Source organism: Oxyura jamaicensis, chromosome 1 (genome assembly GCF_011077185.1).
Source record: "Oxyura jamaicensis isolate SHBP4307 breed ruddy duck chromosome 1, BPBGC_Ojam_1.0, whole genome shotgun sequence".
Taxonomy (NCBI): Eukaryota; Metazoa; Chordata; class Aves; order Anseriformes; family Anatidae; genus Oxyura; species Oxyura jamaicensis.
This window is the reverse complement of record NC_048893.1, coordinates 199,673,830-199,684,561: the sequence shown is the minus strand read 5'-3', so window position 1 is coordinate 199,684,561 and position 10,732 is coordinate 199,673,830. Positions and strand designations below refer to the sequence as shown.

General features: G+C 38.2%; 1 protein-coding gene across 4 annotated transcripts in view; it reads left to right on the top strand.

Annotated features, from left to right (window-relative positions):
• The window catches only part of TENM4 (teneurin transmembrane protein 4), a 901,054-nt gene that overhangs the window by 398,165 nt on the left and 492,157 nt on the right, over positions 1–10,732 (top strand). For 3 of the 4 annotated variants that reach the window (XM_035330189.1, XM_035330196.1, XM_035330213.1), the window contains one exon: positions 6,625–6,767. The exons of the other annotated variant lie outside the window; for it this stretch is intronic. The gene's annotated coding sequence lies outside the window, so the exon portion shown is untranslated. The remainder of the gene's footprint in view (positions 1–6,624; positions 6,768–10,732) is intronic. 4 annotated transcript variants of the gene reach the window in all.

Here is a 10,732-nt window from a genome sequence, read left to right as displayed (position 1 = left end):
AAAGGAAAGGAAAGGAAAGGAAAGGAAAGGAAAGGAAAGGAAAGGAAAGGAAAGGAAAGGAAAGGAAAGGAAAGGAAAGGAAAGGAAAGGAAAGGAAAGAGGGGAATGATTTCACCTCTGGTAGCTTTTGAACTCTGAGCCCTAAAATCTGGGGTTTGATTAATGCACTCAATCCACTTATTATGGGAAGGATCAGTTGAAGCAGGTCTCAGGGTCTCCTGGTCATGAAATTGAAGCCCTACAGCATCTGTGTGAATTTCCTACACCAGCAAGACTTACTCAGCAATGAGCTTTCTTGCTCTTGCTAGTCTGATCATAGAGTACTCTAACAATGTTTCCGTTTAGAGAAATAATATTGCTCTGACTTCTCTAGGGAGGTGAACTCCACACTAACCCATTGGACATTCAGTATGAATTTTTACTTGTATTCCTCTCCTCCATTTGCAAGTTGCAAGCTATTTCTTATGTTTATTGTCTCTACTTTTTGCTTTTCTTTCTGTGATACCTCGTCTGTGCTGTACTGCTGATGCATGATAGGAGAAGGGCTGTTAGATTTCTACATCAAATTCTATATCCATAGGCTTCCCTACACAGTCTAAACATATTTGTAGACTTTATATCTGATAAAGGTCATCTTCTGAAATGCAGAGGTGCAGAAGAATCTTCCTTAGTCTGAAGACAGATTAGCTGCGGTCATCTTTGCTACAGTCAGTTCTTTTGTAGAAGAAGGAGGTTTAACCATGACAGGTTCGCACTTGCTTAAAAGGAATTGTGAATCATGCCAATGTCTTGCAGTTGCAGCCTGGGAGACTTTCAGCAGGGGCTAATATTGGAAAATAGAGAATTAAGAGAATTTAAGAAAATAAATTAAGAGTGACTATGAAAGATCCTTGTACTTCCTTCTCTGTCTTCCAGTGACTGGAAGAAGGAAAAATGAAGAAAACAACATTTTTCTTTAATAAGTTCAGATGGCAGACAGAACTCCAAGTATGTCAGTTGCCTACTAGAGGCAGAATGACATGAAACACGAATCTGTCAAGCCGGGAGAAGAGATGATCCAGATCTGGCAAGTCTAACACACTGAGCTCAACAAAACCTTGACTCACCCCTCCCCAGCCCCATTAGCAAGAGTTAAATCTGATGTGTTCATTCAGCAGTGTGGCCCAAACACTGTCATCTCACTTATTAAATGGTTCCTGACACCAAATGCAGTGGGATGTCAGGTGATGTGGCCTTGGTGAAGTGCTCAAAGCAGCCCTGTTGGGTAACATGTCTTTTCTTTGAGCTACCACTTCATTTGACACAGTGCACTCTCACTGTTCCCCCTGTCCTACTTTGAGTCCTGGAAAGGACAATGCTGCAGAAATCTATCCTTCTGCTATCAAAAAGCCGCATAGCCTTGGTCGGAGATGCTGTCCTACACCAGGTGGTTGCCCTTAGATCTCTTTGAAAGAGCCTCCCATATTTAGTTGCAGGATCTGCTTCTGGCTTGGAGACTAAGCCCTTTTGAGTCAGTGAATCCTGGCAAATGTTTCAAGCACCTGCCTTGCTTCTGGCTGAATGCTGAGCCGTGCTCTGGTTCGGCTGTTGCACGATGTCTTTCAGACTGTGAAATCCTGGATCTGTTGAGATGATTCTCCTGCAGTTCCATTGGATGCTCCTTTTGACACCAACCATCTGCCAGTTCTGGCTGTGCAGGTATAAAGCACGTGTGCCAACCTGACATAGTGTCAGCACTGACAATCCCCCAGCAATGTGTGCTGTGTACAAACAAAATGCTTCTTTCCAAGTACGGAGGAAGAATAACATTCTGAGAAAAAAAGTCCCCAAACTCCCTGGAGAGAGAGAAAAAACAGTAATTCTCTTTCTTGCCAATATCAAAAGATCAGGTGATAAAGGGAGAGGAAAACTGTCATTTATGAGAGAATTAACACATGGTTAGGCAACAAGATAGATAGGAAGGGGTTGATAATACAATTTGTATCAAGTGCAGCCATGGCAGCAACACGTGGCCACCAGGTCTGGAATATCACAGAGGATGGGAGGGACTTTGGGAGACCATCTACCCCAACCTGCCTGCTCAAAGCAGAGTCAAATACAGCAGCTCAGGGTTGTGTCCAGTCAAGTCTTTAAGATGACCAAGGAAGGAGACTACGCAGCTTCTCTGCACAGCCTGATCTAGTGTTCACCCACACTCCACCAGGCCATAAGCATTATAGTTCTCATTTCTCCGCAGTTGATTCTCTGATATAGAAAATGTGTATTTGTAGGATAATAGCCCTTATTCAATAGACCAAAAAGGTCTCTTTACAAGGCTTTGGCAACCTGATAATTTTTTGATGACTGAAGTATCCACTGAGCTTTCTCAGATGAAGGAGAGTGACCCTTGGTCCCCGTATTATTCATCTTATTTAATAAAGGATATTCTGGTGGTACATTCAGGATCAAGAAGAATTTTGTTAATACTGGAGGACAGTGCCGATATTGTAGCCAATTAATGTGCCTGTTTCTACTAATGATTAATGAGGCTGTTGTCAGTTCATCTGGCATTGTGCCTCCAGCCTTACATAATCATTTGTGGATATACCCAAGGGTTCCAATAGCTAACATTTCAACTTTTACAGGTCATCATTCAAGAAAGATGGACTTGGTAAACAGTAATCTGAAACAGAAAGCTGGAGGTCGAAAAAAAAAAAAAAAAAATGGACACAGGTGATGATTAGCTCTGTAAAATGGACTCAAACCTATTGGTGGAAGAACCTTTTTCATTTTATTTCAAACAATGTTCTCTGTGACAGGAGAGGAGGAAACAACATCTGAAGAACACTGTCATGATCCAGTCATGTTTAGTTTTCATGAGTTAATGGCTCATTTGTAATTTAAATTTGCAACGGTTCTGAAATTGCAGGAAGTGGTCTGAGGGCTGACAGGAATAATAATGACTTGAAACAAAATTTCTTGGTAGAATCTGAAGTTCTGCTGTTCTTCTCTAGGGGAAACACAAGCCACAGAATGAGATCCCTGCAATTCCAAGGTTAGCAGAGGAGTTGGCGGGTGGAGGATAGGGAAATCCAGGGAGGGAAGCAGTGAGCCTGAAACAATCTCAGTGTGTCTGCACGATTGCAATGTTGTGTTGTATAACCAAGGCCTTTTGTCTGTCAGCCAGCACCTGAGTTGAAAAGCCACTTCTCAAAGTCCTTTCAAGACACACAGCAGCTCCCCAGTTCATGGCAATTCACACTGTCTAACAATGTTGTGTTCATTCAATGTGCAAATGTTGGGATCTGGGCTTTGTATTCTTTAATGGTTACAATCCTCGGTTAGTCAAGGGACAGGCAGCAGAGGGAGGCAGACAGAGGCAATGGATGGCTCTGCTCAGCTGGATGTGCCACCAGATATGAAAACTGTGGTGGCCATGCCCAGCTTGCCTTGTTGCTCCTTCTGATGGTTTTCTATACATACGCTCATGGATAGAACATTATGACCCAGCTCTTCACAAAGACCAAAGCACACCACACGAGTCAATCCCTCTGACTTAACAGAGGCATGAAAGTTAGCTCTAGCCTAATTTTAATCAGCAAATCTCTGAAGTCAATGGAGAGAGGCACCTTCAGAGGGCAATTCAGAGCAGGAATCTAACTGTAAAACCAGCATTAACCTTTATGACTATTCTGACTTCTCCAAGAGTCAATGTTATTAATTCATAGCTGAGCAGAGAAGACTTTGGTTAAGGGGCAGCCCCGTTATCAATAAAGTGCCACAGTGTGCTCTCTGTATCACAAAACTGCCATATGTCTCCACTTATGGGGATTGGGCATGGGGGCTGCAAAGGGAATTGCTTTCCCAGGGCAGGTTAACGTAACAAAAAGTGAACAGCTTTGCAGCCCTTAATCTCCCTAAAGCCCATAGTTTCAGCCCTCCTATGCTTTAGTCTTAGCTATGCTTCATTATGGAGTCTTTAAACACCTAAGCTATAGATAGAGAAAGTCATTTATAAAGAAAACACAACTTTGGCTCCTTTAGTGAGATTTTTGGAGAAAAAGTAAGGTTCCTCTTGGGTTAAGCTTATTAGATTTTGTAATTTTGTTTATATAGTATTAAAAAGTCCAAGTGCTATGGAGTAGACACCCAAACTGAACATTTAACTCTAGAGTATTTAATAACTCAAATTAAATCAAGATATTCAGAATTGGCAGTTTTAAACATTACAGCAAAGGTATTTTCTTCCAAATATGGAACACCTGATTCCTATTTAGTAAAAAGGTCTTACAGTTTTGTTTTGATTTTTAATAACAATATTATTTACAGTGTTCCAGTAGTTGCAGCTTCAAGAAGGAAACATAAATTAATGCTTGAAGTATAACAAGATACTTTGAACTTGTGCCTTTTTGTTTTGATTTTATTATTATTATTGCTGTTGTTATTGCATTTTTGTTTGGTTTTGGCTTAGGTTTTAATATAAATCTTGTATCATCAAGAGGTATCCTGTACCAATCTTCTTGGATTTAATTATGTCTGGAATATACTCCTTGTTGTAAACAAGGCACAGTTATTTAACATGCAGATTTTAGTTCAGGGCTTTGAAGGAGCCTAGTGGTCTAAGAAACATACTCCATATTTCCATTCATTTGCTCATAGAACTTTGTCAGGACTCACCAAATACCTTTGAATAATCTTGAATTTTCTTTGTGTTGTGATTTTTCTTTTCCTTATTGAATTAATGTTATGAATACGTTAATGGAGCTGCTGGTAGAAAGAAGATACACTGTTTCATTTCCTTCCCTGCTATAAATCAGCATAGTGCCACTAACATCAGTGAAGCTACTATTTACCCCCCAGATGAACATCTCCTTCTTCAGTTCTAATATTAACCCAGTTAAAAATAGGTGTTTTATATTTAAAACTCTGCTTCCTGAAGTGACAGTAGGTGGGGCAACTTGTAACATGATCAACAATTACAGCATTATCTCTACTGGAATCCATTTATGTTTGCTCGTAACAATCAAAACATAACAACCTTCTGGAAGTGCTGTTGCTTTAATTTTTACAAAAATAGCAAGAATGTTATTTAAAAGGCACGTGAGCCCTGATCATGTACACACGCATGTATGTGCATAAACAATGTGCAACATGAAAATGTAGGCATCCTGGTATGCAGCCTGATCCCTGAAGCATTACTTGTGGAAAGAGGTGGTGTGCATGCAATTTGCATGGGGAATGGAACCATGGTAGGGTTGGTAACTCAAGGCCCTATTTTCAATTAATAAGTAGTGATTTATCTTTATAAAATACCCAGCATCATTTGAAATGACCAGAGCCATTTGAAATGCAGAAACTTATTCAAGATACTGTCAGAGAAGGTGCAAGATCTGCAGGAAACCCATGCCTTTCTGGAGTGGTAGCTGAAGGACATTCAGAGTAATTAGAGCACTTTGAGTGGACATGAATCATTTCAGATGAACAGCTAAGTTGAGATGTTTCTTCCATCTATAGTCAAAATTTTTCCAAGTTATTTTTTCATAACACTGGGGGGCATGTTAATTTTTATGGGAAGTTATTGACACTTAGCAAGATAATATACTGGCTCATTTTTACAGTTGTGCCGCATATTTCACCTGTGACTGTTTTCACTAAATAAGTGACATTGCCTGAACGTACCTCACAGTAAAATATATAGGTTTAAGTGCTATGAAAATAAGAATTGTGTTCAAGACCCCATTAAATACTAAATTGCTTAAAAAAAAAATAATACTTAGGACACTTCCAACTACATTGCAAATTGCCTGAACAGTATGGGCCATGGAACTGAGACAGTCATTTTTGATGTACATTGAAGCAATTGGTCTTACCCATGTGTCAGACTCAGGTCTGTCGCTAATTTCTTAAAAAAAATAAATAAAAAATAAAAAAAAAATAAAAAAATAAAAGTCTGTAGAAACTACAACATTTTCATGACATCTTTAAATTAGTGAATGGGGTTTGTTGCCAGCCCTAAATGTTCCCATGGGGCACATTTGTTGTTAGACAATGTGCCCCATGGGAAGCATGGTTTCTCATTCTCCAGATTTAAATATGCATACATACTAACATAGGCCCAATTTTATTCTGCTCACCTTGAAGGACCTCACATTAGATGTACAACTGCTCCTTATCCAGCCTTTGAGACCACATCAAAACTGTGAAGCCACCAATGGAAGATGGCATGTCCTATGTAATCCTATGTACTGATCCTGGAGAATCTCGGGTAGGAACGAGCCTGGCATATGCCATGATCCAGTTCTGGTTGCCAGGGTTTTCTTCCTGTGGCAATCAAAGCATGGGAAGGCAGCTGGGACATAGATGCCTTGTAGATATGGAGGAAGATATCCATTTCTCAATACTTAAAGACCGATACCAGTTGTTGCAACCGTAGCCTGGGAAGAAGGTTCTGCAGGTACTTTACTACACTTTTTATTTTGTGTAGATACTTTAGTTAAGTACTCACAGATAGGGGGAGTTTGTCTGGGTCTTTGGAAATATGTAGTCTCCTACAAGGAATATCCTGACAGTTGCCATGCAAAAAAAAACCTTTACAAATCAATGCCAGTCTTTTCTGACACACAACACCTGGCTCCTTTTCTGTAGTGAGAATGGCTGGACCATTGCAGTGGTGCACTGATTTTTGTGGATGGTGAACACAAAAAGGGGATTGAGAAGACACCACCTGAGGTATTCTGACACATGACTTGAGTGCTTTCTATTCTTAGACAAATGAGGATCTGAATTATGTAAGTACACCATCATTGTTTCTTAGATTTATGTGTAAAAAATGAGAGAAAAAAAATAAAATAAAATAAAACTTCTAATCTATTATGTGTATGGGATTTATACATCTATCATTTTCTTTCAGTGTACATTTATAGTTCAGTGGAGTTGATAAATCAAGCTATTTCTTGTGATATTACAAAGCATCATTATTTGTCTCTTGATTTCATGCTTTTTTTTTCTTTAAAGAGATGAAAAGAGCAAAACCCACAGAACTAAATTTGCAGTGTCATTTTAAATTTATTGTTTAATAAATTGTGATCACTTGAAAAATCCATTTTTTTCTGTATTGATAACAAGAGATTTAACCAAAGTGATTGGATCAAGACAAGAAATACAAGGTTCCCAAAGCTTGAATAAATGATATTGTCATGTTAATGTGCTGTTCTGGAAGTTCATTTGAAGTGTAAGAAATAATCCACATATAATTTAATGACAGCTCATATACTCCTTAACGTATTTTATTCTTGACTACAGGGCCTTTATTCAATCTTTCATGAGCATTTCCAACTCACCAACAAAACTCACCTTTTTTATCTTATGCACTCTCAATGCAAAGATAACACTTTCTTCACAACATGTACAAACTCTATATTGACTTCCAAATTGACAAATTTATCTTGACTTCCACCAACACTTTTGCTGAATGAGCGTAACCACCACTGATTTTACAATACCGTGTGGATCTACTACTTTTGATTCATCTAATGATGCTGCATAAGATGCCTCTTAGAACTGTATTATCTCCCATATAACATTATTTGTGCTTAACAAATAATAAATAGAACTTGTCAGCCACAGAATACTGTACCTTGGTTTTTCAAATGACTGCAAATCCCATGGTGTTTTGGGAAGTAAAAAAGAAAATCAATATAAATCTGAAATTTTCTTAAAGTGATACATACACCAAGGTTTTAAGCAGCCACAGAAAAGATGTAGAAACACAATTAAGTTTATTTCTACAACTTAAGTCAGCAACTCCACATTTTGAAGTATAGAAACAATTAACAAGAGCTATAGTTGCCTGACTTGTAAGGACGGGGCTAAGAGTCTTATAACATTTCTGTTTTTGAAGCCCAGCACAGGAGAATGTCTTTATTCAGAGAGAGCTTCAAAGTATAGCTTTATATTTCGTATATGTACTGATTTTCCACTTTTCCGCTGGTTTTAAACAAGAATTGTATGCTTGTATTCCTCCCTAGGTCCAGACTATAATTATATATTTCAGATTATGGTATTTATATAGTAATGAGAAGATCCTGAATTCTTGCAGCTTAGGGCAAGTTCTTGAAAATACACATTTTAACAGGGACAGACAGGTTGTTCTTGGTATGTCTTTATTAAAATAAATGTGTTTTAAGGATTTTTTATATCTCTGACTGTAGCTCACTGATTTGCTAGAGACTGGTATAGCAATAATACGGGTGAATGGGGAATAACAAGGGGGTAATGGCTTTAAACTAAGAAAAAAAAAAAGTACAGATTTACATTAGGCATCAGGAAGAAGTTCTTTACTACAAGGGTGATGAGGCAAAACTCAATTGGCAAAAATGGTACTGCTTCCTTTTTTAAAAATAACTATCAACCTAACCTAGACTTTTTGACATCTATGGAAACAAGCCAAGATGATATTAAAATTGGTGTTGTGCTGGGGGTAACCATTCCCAGTCAGATGTATACCCTGCTGTGTTTATGAGTATTTATAGATGTCTATTCAACACAATTAGTCAAGGAAAAATAATAAATAAATATTGGAAGGTGTGTTGATATCTGGTTGTCCATGGCTTAAACATGCAGTATTAACACTTTGTACTAGCAAATGAAAGCAAAGAACCTAAATGAAAGGTTGTTCCCATAATGATTCAGTTTTTCAAAGACATTAATCTGTACTACATATCTCATGGAGTTAATGGGGGATCCATTCATCCTCACTTCCAGTGGTTACTATTTGATAGCAAATCATGTCCACAACTACCTATATATGGGACTCTCAGAACTGGGGTGAATTTAAGTTATCAGAACCACGTATCTACACACATACTGCCAGGATGGAGATTTACATTTGAAATAAGAATTGGTTTATAACCTTACAGAAATGAACAAGGATAATAAATGGATCAGTATTTCTGTCCAGTTTTGTGTTCCTGCAGAAATGTTGCCACGCAAAGATCTCCTGTGAGGTACTCACATATCAGTGTGATTAGCCTGGTAGAAAGACCTCTGTACTGGGGAAGCAAGGTCAGTGGTCCTGGAACAAAAGGAGACATAAAGATTCAATAATAATATCTTATTATTCTATCAAATGGTGTCTGCAGAACGCTTTAAAATCATTATATCAAGGACAAAGGATGCTATATATATATATAGTAAGAGGGTAAATTCTGACATTTCTACAGTGCATTTAATTAGCAGAATTCCATGCAAGCCTGGCCTTTGGAAGAAAAATAATCTTTGGTTGCACACTGGGCATGTTGAGCTTCCATAATAAACACACAGGGAGCCTCTCTAGGCCATCTACTGAATCAAGGCTATTGTTTTGCCGGTGCCCTCTCCTCAAAGACCATAAGGTTGAAAGACATTCTATAAAAGTGAGCTCTGTTTTGCTTATTACAAGTAGGGGGTTGATGGAGACATGAAACAGCAGCAGTCATTGATCATTTTTATTAAAGGTGCTTCTCAAGTTGTGGGAGCCCTTGACATTACTGAATTTCAGTGAGGAGCCAACATACCTAGGTAGGAGTATTTCCCCAAGCAAGCACAAGCTATATTTATTGGGACGTGTTGTTTTTCCTTGTGGTAATGAGTGGTCAGATGAACAGTAGTTAGCACATTTTTATTGGTTCTACTAAGAAATCAACAGTTTCTTCTTCTATTGGTGGTTACCATCCACTTCCCTGAGACATGCTAATTTAAGGTACCCAGGCTGTCAGATTAACAAACTGCAAAATAAAGCCACCTATTTTCTCATGTAAAGCTTCACTGCTATTGTTATGAAAAAGGGACATAAGCAATGATCAGAGATGATCATCTGACTGTATCCTCAGTTCTCACTTTGTATCCCACGTGGTTTGTTCTCTCTTCAGTCAAAGTTTCAGTTATGGATCTTGCTCTGCAGCTGAATTAAGGGATGTTTTGGGGCCTAGTGTGGAGAGGACAGGGCAGAGATGTAGTAATCTTACAGCTATTCTGGATTTGTAAGGAAGTCTTTAATAGATTATAGTGCTCTATCTTGCCTGTTTATAAAAGGAAAGCAATGAGATGGACTGATATTTGTAAAGGCCATTGAGATAAATAGAAGAGCCTTCCCCACCCCCTTAAGGAGTTACATGCTATGCTTGTATTTATTTATTTTTATCTTCCCCCCCTCCATAGTATAGTCTTTCTAGAAAATAAACCCTGGATGGGCACAGGTGATATACTCAGACCTTTGCAGCCTCTACTATATAAATTGATTTCCAGAGCCCTATCCTTTAGCTGAAAATAGTAAACTATACTACTTGTTTCATTAGACATGGATCATTTCTATAGTGCATGGCTTACATTGATCCAAGAAAATTTATCAGAAGGATTTGGGATAGACATAGAATGCCACAAAACTGGCAGATAAAGCTGATGCTGTTTTTACAGGTGGGACAAGGAAAAATATGTTTGCTGATGTGCACAGTAATACTTTTCCTCAGATACAAACCTGTCAGGGTAACAACATTATATGGACTGAGACGCAGAGCTCTCCTACAAACCAAAAAAACATGTTTAGAAATTGAATATTTATAACTGAATTAACAAGACTGCCACTATGGTGGCTTGAGGTTTGAAGTCAGTCTTTGAGAATACAAATTGTATAATGGGGGAAATTGTATAATGGGTTAAAAAATAAATAGTCTTTCTTTCTTTCTTTCTTTCTTTCTTTCTTTCTTTCTTTCTTTCT